At 39.9% G+C, this 12,125-nt stretch overlaps 1 long non-coding RNA gene across 2 annotated transcripts; it reads left to right on the top strand.

Moving 5' to 3' along the window:
- Positions 1–6,111: 6,111 nt before the first annotated feature.
- On the top strand, positions 6,112–9,729 carry LOC118965312. Of its 2 annotated transcripts, XR_005052633.1 has the most exons (5): positions 6,112–6,306; positions 7,069–7,155; positions 7,325–7,405; positions 7,728–8,321; positions 9,122–9,729. It is a non-coding gene; the product is annotated as an uncharacterized LOC118965312 (long non-coding RNA). The 2 variants fall into 2 exon arrangements; XR_005052632.1 differs by having other exon boundaries at positions 7,069–7,405.
- The last annotated feature ends 2,396 nt before the right edge of the window (positions 9,730–12,125 follow it).

Consider the following 12,125-nt stretch of genomic DNA (forward strand, 5'->3'; position numbering starts at 1 on the left):
GCATGATTCGGTGTTTCACCGCGCGGTGTCGCCAATAGAGTACACGAGCCGTTCAACTCCGACATTGTCCTGTTTGCCTCCGTGGACTTTTTCTGCCCGTTCCCAAACGCATTTTGCGAGTGGCCTGTAGGCTATTTGCCGCTGTACATTTGGGCCCTAAAGTTTAGGCTTATACACTACTGCCAGGTAGCCTAAAATAATGAAAGAAAAAACTCAATGTAGCCTATATAAATTGCACAAGAATGATACATTTATGGATTTTTAATGCATTTTTTTCTCTTTATTCACCCGCCCTTCATCCACACAATATTTAATGTACATTTCACACCCACTCTGACTTGCCCAGTATGATGCAGGATTGGCAAAGGAGGGAGATTGTTGCTCTACTGCTCCAGTAGATCTGCTTAAAATACCTGACAGCTGTTCCTATGCGTAGCTTATTGCAGGTCATGTTTTCACATATTTCTTTGAAAGGTGTTATTTTTCAGTCCCAATTCATCCAAATACATCCCATTTTACAGTAGAAAAACAATTAAATGTCAGTTAATTTGAGAACTAATAATGTACTATTAGAAAAACTACTGAGTTGAACAAACAACAATGCAAAGTTCTGTGTATGTCTCAGCTGTTTTGAGTTGAATCATTTTAGAGATAGGGATTATGTTCTTATTTAATCAGTGAAGGGCAGGCACTTGTTAGGCCGCTTTTGGGGGGAAAGATACATATTACACCATGCTATATGGACTAACATTTGGTCTGTCTGTCTCTCTCTTTTTCTCCCTCTTTTAGTCTCATTGTGCTCCTAGTTGTCACTCCTTGTCTCATCTCCATTCTCTTTGGGATTGTAATCATTTGGTGGCAAAAAATAGTAAATGTAGGTAATCAGTACTCTCCTTTTAACTTTCCTACCTCTCTATCCTATCCAATCAAATATGCAAAAATATGGATGTAGTCGGATTAAAATAAGAAGGAAAAAAAGAAAGAGTAATAGTGGCTGAAGAGCTTTGATACTTGCACAGGTGAATTGATTACATTTTTTCAAAGTTCAGGATTACACCGCATGATTCATTGAGTGTCTGCCATCCCATGGATGCTGAAAAACAGTTGAGATAGAAGCCAGAGATTCTAAGCAACTATTGGGGATGTACAGGAATATAAGGAATATGGGATATCAACGCTTCTCGTGATTGACACGGTATGCTGGTGCTACAGTGTTTCTCTCTATTGGACCACCACTGTCATTGACTTGAGACCTGAGAGGAAAACAGTCTGTTATATCTAGATACTATAACTCTTTGTTGTATGTTTTTCCACTTCAAATTGATACCCAACTTGCAGTGAATTTCCAGTATATTGCTGCCCTGAAACCATGATTTACAGGCCTATCTCTAAACATTCTTTGTTACAGAAACACTGCAATAATGCTGACAAAGGAATCTACCCAGTTGTGGCATATGCTTTTGAATGATAAAAAAAACTAACTGTGGTGCCTCCTGAGACAAGTTTCCTAATGGAGAGATTGTCAAACTCACCTGTCGATGTCAAACAGGTTAAATACTGTCCCAAGTAAAAAGATTCCTTATGCAGGGTTGGCCTCCTGTCATAGAGGATGATGGACTGAGGCCGTATGCAAAGCGCAAAACTGATCTGAGTGTTCAAGATGGCTGCATACTCTGGGGATCCAGAGTGGTCGTCCTGCCCCCTGGAGGTTCACAAGTCATGGACGAGGTTCATGAGGCTCACCCGGGTGCATCCCAGATAAAAAGTTGAGCCAGATCTTATATCTGAAGGGCTAATGGATCAAGACTTAGAAAACAAAGTAAAAACCTGTTCTGAATGTCAAATCAACCAGAAGATGGCTCTGCCCGCGCCACTGCATCCGTAGGAGTGGCTTGACCCTTTTATGGTTCCCATGTTCCTTGTCATGGTGGACGTGCACTCCAAGTGGCTGGAGGCTCACATTATTTTTTTATTATTTTACCTTCATTTAACTAGGCAAGTCAGTTAAGAACAAATTCTTATTTACAATGATGGCCTACCTCGGCCAAACCCGGACGACGCTGGGACAATTGTGCGCCGCCCTATGGGACTCCCAATCACGTCCAGATGTGATGCAGCCTGGATTATGAGCAACATCACAGTGACAACAACCATCAAGGAGCTGCGCCAGGTGTTTGCAACCCGCGGTCTGCCTGACTCTCTAGTGTCAGACAATGTGACAACCTTCACCTACTAAAGTTTACCGAGGTTTCCTTGAGAAAATGATATGTGGACTGCGCTGCGATGTGGACGTGAATAACTAAATATTACCAAGCAGCCACTACAAATAACACGAGGTGTTTTTGAATATGGGGTGTTATTTATATGTATAGCAAGATACATATGGTGTTTAGCAAGTAACGACAAGATAATCGTTGAAAATGCACATGGTATAATGAGGGAGGGGGTGGTCAACCGTGCCCGAAATTGATTTAGGCTTATCCAAAATTGTTTTTTTGAGGTATCAGCTTGATTGTGGAGGTCTGCACACTGTAAAATGTATAGTAATTTAGACTAAGAATGTATTGAGACACCAGTCTGTCATTACTACAAGTGATGAGAATAGTTTAGAATAATGCTAGAAATATAAGAAGAATATACTGTATGTCAATGTAAATGTACATCTGCCAGTATCGGTGTGTGCTAAATTGAGGGTTTTAAATTAAAGTGATAGAACCAATATGAAGCACTAAGGACTGTCATTAAAATGTGGGTTGGATAATTTATCATCAATAGTTCTAATAAAAGATTTGGGAAGGCGAGGCTTCTAGAGACAGAGCTATGCCCCTACATTTTGAGGAGAGCCACTAGATTGTAGCTTGGGCTAACCTTGCCACAATCTCATTCTTATCAAGGTTGGTGTGAAACTGTTATAACACCTGTTCTCTCTCTTCCATGTGAAAGTCAATATGCATGTGCCATAGACCAAATTCGGGAGAGCTCTAGAGACATAGAGAAAATTGGCAATGCTAAAAGAATTGTGTAAATTGGCTCTGCAAAACAGAGAGGCTCTTGACGATCTTTTGGCAGGTCAAGGGGACACTTGTGCAATCATTGGTGATGAGTGTTGTACTTTTGTCCCATGACTGATCTCACCTAATACATTGCCATTGTTGCTAAGAATAATTCTCCGCAACCAGAGTGGACGCCTGGGCTGCATCGTGTTTTTTCTTCTTAGTTTGTCTAAATTGTGTTATTTAATATGATGTGTATGTGTGTGTATTTTGTATAAATTCTTTGGGAAATCTATAAACTTTAGTTCTCAAAAAATAAAATTGTCCCCGGACGTAGGACCTCCCACCCGCGAATACTATGGTAATTTAGAATACAACTATACTAAACTAGCTAGCTAGCTGTTGTTTACAAACGCACCAGAAGTTATTTGGGGTTCCAGAGTTCACGCTCCTCTTCAAAATGCCATTAAAAAGGTATTTATAAACTATGTGGTTCCAGCCCTGAATGCTGATTGGCTGACAGCCGTGGTATACAAGACCGTATACCATGGGTATGACAAAACATTGCTCTAATTACTTTGGTAATGTCACGTTCTGACCTTTATTTCCTTTGTTTTGTATTTATTTAGTATGGTCAGGGCGTGAGTTGGGTGGGCAGTCTATGTTGGTTTTTCTATGTTTTGGGGCATTTCTATGTTTCGGCCTAGTATGGTTCTCAATCAGAGGCAGGTGTCATTAGTTGTCTCTGATTGAGAATCATACTTAGGTAGCCTGGGTTGCACTGTTTGTTAGTGGCTTGTGTCAGCACAGGTCTCATTTTGTAGCTTCACGGTCATATTTGGTTTATTGTTTTCGTTACTCTTTTGTATAGTGTTGCAGTGTTCTCTTTATTAAACTTCACTATGAACACATACCACGCCGCATTTTGGTCCTCTGATCCTTCTTGCCTCTCCTCTTCAGATGAAGAGGAGGAAGACCGTGACAGGTAACCAGTTTATAATAGCAATAAGGCACCTCGGGGTTTGTGGTGTATGGCCAATATACCACGGCTAATGGCTGTATCCATGAAGATCTGTTGTGTTTAAGAACAGCCCTTAGCCATATACCACACCCCCTCGTGCCTTATTGTTTAAATAAGCATAGTGCAGAGGAGACTGGTGGGAGGAGCTATAGGAGGACATGCTCATTGTAATGGCTGGAATGGAATCAATGGAATGGTACCAAACACATCAAACACATGGAAACAACATGTTTGACTCCGTTCTATTAACTTAATTCCAACCATTACAATGAGCCTGTCTGCCTGTAGCTCCTCCAACCAGCCTACTCTGGCACAATTATAATTACATGCACATGTCCATGATCAAAACCATTCTGTTTTTTTTCTCCCTGAAGTTGGCTTCTGAGGGAAACCTCTGGGGTTGGGTAGACCTACAGTACAGTCGTGGCCAAAAGTTGAATGACACAAATATTAATTTCCAAAGTTTGCTGCTTCAGTGTCTTTAGATATTTTTGTCAGATGTTACTATGGAATACTGAAGTATAATTACAAGCATTTCATAAGTGTCAAAGGCTTTTATTGACAATTACATGAAGTTGATGCAAAGAGTCAATATTTGCAGTGTTGACCCTTCTTTTTTAAGATCTCTGCAATCCACCCTGGCATGCTGTCAATTAACTTCTGGACCACATCCTGACTGATGGCAGCCCATTCTTGCATAATCAATGCTTGGAGTTTGTGAGAATTTGTAGGTTTTGTTTGTCCAACCGCCTCTTGAGGAATGACCACAAGTTCTCAATGGGATTAAGGTCTGGGGAGTTTCCTGGCCATGGACCCAATATATTGATGTTTTGTTCCCCGTGCCACTTAGTTATCACTTTTGCCTTATGGCAAGGTACTCCATGCTGGAAAAGGCATTGTTCGTCACCAAACTGTTCCTGGATGGTTGGGAGAAGTTGCTCTCTGAGGATGTGTTGGTACTATTCTTTATTCATGGCTGTGTTCTTAGGCAAAATTGTGAGTGAGCCCACTCCCTTGGCTGAGAAGCAACCCCACACATAAATGGTCTCAGGATGCTTTACTGTTGGCATGACACAGGACTGATGGTAGTGCTCACCTTCTCTTCTCCGAACAAGCTTTTTTTCTGGATGCCCCAAACAATCGGAAAGGGGATTCATCAGAGAAAATGACATTACACCAGTCCTCAGCAGTCCAATCCCTGTACCTTTTGCAGAATATCACTCTGTCCCTGATGTTTTTCCTGGAGATAAGTGGCTTCTTTGCTGCCCTTCTTGACACCAGGCCACTCTCCAAAAGTCTTCGCCTCACTGTGCGTGCAGATGCACTCACACCTGCCTGCTGCCATTCCTGAGCAAGCTCTGTACTGGTGGTGCCCCGATCCTGCAGCTGAATCAACTTTAGGCGCCCTGAAGCCTTCTTCACAATAACAGAACCGCTCTCCTTGAAGTTCTTGATGATCCGATAAATGGTTGATTTAGGTGCAATCTTACTGGCAGCAATATCCTTGCATGTGAAGCCCTTTTTGCGCAAAGCAATGATGACGGCACGTGTTTCCTTGCAGGTTACCATGTTTGACAGAGGAAGAACAATGATTCCAAGCACCACCCTCCTTTTAAAGCTTCCAGTCTGTTATTCGAACTCAATCAGCATGACAGAGTGATCTCCAGCCTTGTCCTCGTCAACACTCACACCTGTTTTAACGAGAGAATCACTGACATGATGTCAGCTAGTCCTTTTGTGGCAGGGTTGAAATGCAGTGGAAATGTTTTGGGGGGATTCAGTTCATTTGCATGGCAAAGAGGGACTTTGCAATTAATTGCAATTCATCTGATCAATTCATAACATTCTGGAGTATATGCAAATTGCCATCATACAAACTGAGGCAGCAGACTTTGTGAAAATTAATATTTGTGTCATTTTCAAAACTTTTGGCTACAACTGTATATCAAGTCTGCGCTCTGATATAATTTATGTGCCTCAAGTCTGAGCATATCAGACTTTTTTTATTTTATTTATTATTTATTTTTATTTCACCTTTATTTAACCAGGTAGGCTAGTTGATAACAAGTTCTCATTTGCAACTGCGACCTGGCCAAGATAAAGCATAGCAGTGTGAACAGACAACACAGAGTTACACATGGAGTAAACAATTAACTTCTTCGCTTTGACTACAGACAGAGAGAAAGGCATTTGGACATTACAGGTTGTCTGCAATATTGCACCCCGACCACTTAGGTGCAAATAGTGCCGATCGCCTTCAATGACAACGGAATAATGTCTAACTTCAGAAATGTAAGTGCAACCAAAATACACAGAATTATTTAATCGAATGTATTATCGTCTACATTCTGCTGCTCAGAACAAACCATAGTCTACGTTCTGCTGCTCAGAACAAACCATAGTCTACATTCTGCTGCACAGAATAAACCAAAATAAAGCCAGTCCTGCTGGTCAATGGTCATAGATAGGTTGAAAAAATATTTGTTTTGCCTTATGAGCTTTATGCAAGTGCCTTATCCTATCATAACCCAAGATCTATGGCTGCATTTTATGTTTTTGTTGACAAGAGTGTGTAAACAATGTAGGCTATGAAATATGTCAATACATGAATCTATAGCTCTGTCTATGAAACTAAGTTTGGTTACATTTCCCTAGCCCTATCTTTCATTGTATTTTAAGAACTTTAGTATTCAATTTGTTCATTCCATGTTTTATTACATTCAATTCATTTACCAATCAAAAGCCATGTAATTATAGGTCTATAAACTATGAATGATTAGAACAGCAGGCTGGATTAGTATTACCAGTTTAACTTTATACTATAAACCGGATAGTGCACATGCAGTAGGTTATCAGGTGATTGTGAGCCATATGCCTAGGTCCTAGTCCCAAAGATGTTAATTATTGCCTAGAGATGTCGCTCTATATTTTACAATGCTGCATGTTGCTGATAGCAAACAGTAACATACTATAGCGACCTGTAGCCAGGCACACACCTTATCTGCTGCCTGTTTAATGAAGCCACTGTTTTTTTTTTTGTCTTCCCCCTTCTAGATTCTCTTGCTCTCTCTGCTGGCCATGGCATATGCACTTATCTGCAGTGGACAGCACTGTCCACTCTGTCCGCAAGGGACGTTTAATGTAACTTTTCATAGTAAAACAAATTGTATGGGGGGTTGAGATATATCGCTGCTAAGCTTTATTGGCCTACTAATGATGGTTTTATGTTTCAATCATCAGCTAACTATGTTCTTCACAGTCCCTCTCAGTGTTTATGGTTACTGATGATATCAAATGTCCTCTCATTTAGGGCGATTTGCCATCGGAAACTGCAGCCAGCTGGATGTGGGGTGGACAGGACGTACCTGTATTCTATGCAGTGACTGTTCAGGTAAAACACATAACAACAACAAAAATCTATTACATATTGTAATAAGATTATTATTTCGCTCATGTTTAACTTGATGGAGAAAATTCACTGGTATTCTGACTGGCATGCCCAGCAGATGTGACTTGAAGAAAATCTCAAATGGATATATCCGACATAGTAATGAAGAGTTGGATAATGCACATTAGTTGACATTTCATTAGTCCATTCATTCTTTGTTTGCTACAACTCAGGAGCTGGTTCATACTAGTACCTCACTTTCTTATGTGCTTGCAGTCTGGTCAATCTGTTGAGTGTTTCTATATGTCTGCTTGACCCATGGCAGGGGATGGCAAGATGACTGTTATTTCCTGCTCAACTTTCTCAGACACAGTGTGTGGCTACAAGGATGGCTACAACATTACCTCAATGGGTGATTTCCAGAAATAAGTGTTTACAGTTGATTCAGTCAATATCGCATTGGGTAATTATGCAATTGTATTTGAAAATAATATATTTTTAAATGTATTTCCTGTCTAAAGCCACGAGGACATGGAAATGTAATCTACAGTTTAATATTGTACAAGACTTTACAGTTCTATTTTGTTTTCAGTTGTCTGAAGTTGCCATGGTTACTGAGTAAACGAGACCGGATGTCAACGTGTGTAATCTGAGACTGTACATGCTATGACTAGAAAACAGCATGTAAAGTACACATTCCATTCTTGTCTCGACTCGTTCTGTATTTTGCAGAATTTTGGTTGGGTGCCCACGAATTGCATTCGTTGCCCACATGTACAACTGAGAGACTTCAAGCGATGTCTGAAATCTGACCCATTATAGTGTTGATCAAAACATGACCAATATACGTCTCTTTTTTTTTCTCAGATTCAACTCATTCTCCAGTGGAGTCTGTGGAGTCCATGATATTAATAGCAATGTAAGACTGCATGCCTCTTGTCAAGTTTAGTTGTTAATTGTTCATGTTAAATTGTGACTTGAAATTTGGCTGTATGGCATATTTGTGGGAAAGTGTGCCCCTTTTTGTCCAATGAGCTCATTTCTGGGATATAGGGAACACATTAGAATAGGAAACACATTTTAAGGTACTATGCCCGTATTAGTCCCATATAGAGCCTGTTTCTTATGCATCTAGCTCTTTATTAACTATTAATATATAATTATTATGGTTAACAATGAGGTTATTTAAAGATTGTCCAGTAATGCACACTTTCAACACCTTGTAGAGTCCATGCCATGACGGATTGGGGGGGGGGGGGGGGGGGCAATCAATATTAGGAAGGTGTCCTTAATGTTTTGTATACTCAGTGTATGTGTACCTTACAATAAAGTTTTTCCAAAAATATTTAGCTAACTCGCTATCTTTCTGTCTGCATGTCTTTCTATAGTATCATTGTGCCCCTTGTGGTCCTTGTTTTCATTATCTCCATCTTGTCCATGGCCTTGCTTTGCTTGCGCCAAAAGATTTACAAAAAAGTAAAGAGCTCGTCCAACCAGATTGAAAGTATACTTCATGTAGTTGGACTATTTTATCTTATCAGACAAGTAGTGCGGCACTTATAGGTGCTCAGGTGAGGCACCCCCAGTCCAGACCTCAACAGGCAACAATCTTTACATTGAAGTTGAATCAGTGCACGGAATACCACAATTATGTTTTATTTGGCACATCTCACTCAAAAGAAATGAATTAAAAGCAATACTGCATGTTTCCTCTCTCAGGAGTACACCAACAGCTGCCACTGAGTGTGTGTGATGTCACATGAATGAGGCTGGAAGTTGGAGCCAGGATTCCGAGCAGCTTTGGAAAAAACAGAGGGAATGGTGCCCTCATAGGGAAATTAGTGTTGAGCGTAATACAAAAGCAGGCTCTCTAAGGATCTCTAACCCAACATTACAGTAGTGAGCTGAAGCTGTCAGAAATGTGAATTAAGTTTTAAGTATTAGAATGTAAATACTTACATTCAACAGTATTGATGGTATTAAATTAAAACTAGGTAGGTGAGCGTCCTAGGTTACATAATTTAAAAATATATATATATATATATATTGTATACTTGTATGACAATAGCTTAAGCAGGTATTTGTCTATGACATTTTGTATTGCAACTGTTATATTGTTCCAATTATAGGCCTATTTGAAAAATAGTCTTTGTTATACTATATTGACCTAATAGGGATAGCCTTCTAAGACAGAAGCTTAAGCATCAATTTTTACTGAAACTGTGTATTTGTCTATATGACACTTTGTATAGCAAGAGTTCAAATGATAAACCTATAGGAATTGTAGTCATTGTTTTACTATAGCCTACTGCATCATCAAACATAGGAGACAGATTTTTTAAAACTTAAGTTATTATTTATAATCATATAATATACTATTCATTTGTCTCTTTGGAAGCCTGTTTGTTTATTTTTCTGTGTGTATGAAAACTGTGCAAATAACGTTTTTTTTTAAAAGTTCTTACCACTAGGTGGTGGTAAGAACCTTGACATGATTCCTTTTTACATAAATCAAATCGTATTTGTGACATGCGCCCAATACAACAGGTGTAGTAGATGCTTACTTACAAGCCCTTAACCAACAATGCAGTTTTAAGAAAAACAAGTGTTAAGTAAAAAATAGAAAATCAAAGTAACAAATAAATAAAGAGCAGCAGTAAAATAACAATAGTGAGGCTATATACTACAGGGGGTTCTTGTACAGAGCCAATGTGATGGGGGTACCGGTTAGTCGAGGTAATTGAGGTAATATGTACATGTAGGTAGAGTTAAAGTGACTATGCATAGATAATAAACACAGAGTAGCAGCAGTGTAAAAATGGGGGGTGGGGACAATGTAAATAGTCTGGGTAGCCATTTGATTAGATGTTCAGGAGTCTTATGGCTTGGGGGTAGAAGCTGTTAAATTAAGAAACCTTTTGGACCTAGAACTTGGAGATAAAAAATAACTCTTGGATAAAGACTTTATGGAAGGGTTAATCAACGATGGGATAACGCTAAGCGTTCTATGGAAAATAATGAACGACGTAGAAGGTGTGTTCCACGACGTGCTAGCAGAGTGGAACTCACCTTCCACGGAGTTGCATTATTTTCAAGAGGACGCATAGAGCCCCGAGTTGATTATCCCTTTTATACCATGGCTATAATTTAACACATTTTCTGCTAGAAATGTGTTTAACAGCTACATCTACTGAAGTAGCTAGCACGTTTAATAGATAGCTACATTAGTTGCCTTGGTAACCAAACAAACAGATTTGCAGATTTACTCGTTTAGATAACCCAACCCATCAGCCAGCTTGCTATTGTTGAATTCGATGTTCATAATGACAATGTTTTCAATTCGACTTTTGCTTTCAAAATCATCTCAATAGTACATGTAAGAATCAACTATAGACATTGAATTCTACCTTGCTGATATACCGTACGTTATTTAAGCAATAAGGCACGAGTGGGTGTGGTATATGGTCAATATACCACGGGCTAAAGCTGTTCTTATGCACGACGCAACGCCAAATACAAAAGAAACTGCAAAAGCCTACACTTGTCTTAAATACTACCATAAATACACAGAACCACCGCAGACCCTTTGTAAATGAGAGGTCTATCGCTGTATAAAAAATCAAATATGTCCCAGTGCAAGAGCAACATACATAGCCCCGCCCACTGGGGCGTGGCTTACGAAGCCCACTATGCTATATTAAAGCAATAAGGCCAGAGGAGGTGTGGTATATGGCCAATATACCACGGCTAAGGGCTGTTCTTATGTACACAATGAGGAGTGCCTGGACACAGCCCTTAGCCGTGGTATATTAGCCATATATCACAAACCCCTGAGGAGCCTTATTGCTATTATAAACTGGTTACCAACGTAATTTATAATAGCAATAAGGCATCTCTGGGTTTGTTGTATATGGCCAATATACCACAACTAAGGGCTGTATCCATCTCTGTGTTGCGTTGTGCGAAAGAACAGCTCTTAGCCATGGAATATTGGCCATATACGACACCCCCTCGTGCCTTATTGCTTAAATAACGCACAGTATATCAGCAAGGTAGACAGCATTCCACAGTTGTGTCAAGTTGTCTGGATCCAATTCTTCCCACAGTTGTGTCAAGTTGTCTGGATGTCCTTTGGGTCGTGGACCATTCTTGATACACACGGGAAACTGTTGAGTGTGAAAAAAACACACAGCGTTGCAGTTCTTGACACACTCAAACCAGTGCGCCTGGCATCTACTATCCTGTCTCCTCCACTTCATCTACATTGATTGAAGTGGATTAACACGTGACATCAATAAGGGATCATAGCTTTCCCCTGGATTCACCTGGACAGTCTATATCATGGAAAGAGCATGTGTTGCTAATTTTTTGTACACTCAGTGTATACTACTACTACTATTATCAAGGTCAATTCCAATTCCATTCCATTGAAAAGCAATGCAGAATCAGTTGGACCCTGCCTATCATAACTCAATATCTATAAGGCTGTTTTAGTTAATCTTAGACTGTATATTAATCTGTTTATGATCACGACCACTATTGCACTGGCAGAATATGGCTCACACATAGGTAGCCTAGTGGTTAAGAGCATTGGGCCAATAACTGAATGGTCGTTGGTTTGAATCCCTGAGCTGGCAAGGTTGAAAAATCTGACGTTCTGCCGTAATCAAGGCAGTTAACCCCCAACAACTGCTCGCTGGGTGCAGATTATGTCACTTTGTGT

Source organism: Oncorhynchus mykiss, chromosome 7 (assembly GCF_013265735.2).
Source record: "Oncorhynchus mykiss isolate Arlee chromosome 7, USDA_OmykA_1.1, whole genome shotgun sequence".
In the NCBI taxonomy this organism is placed as follows: Eukaryota; Metazoa; Chordata; class Actinopteri; order Salmoniformes; family Salmonidae; genus Oncorhynchus; species Oncorhynchus mykiss.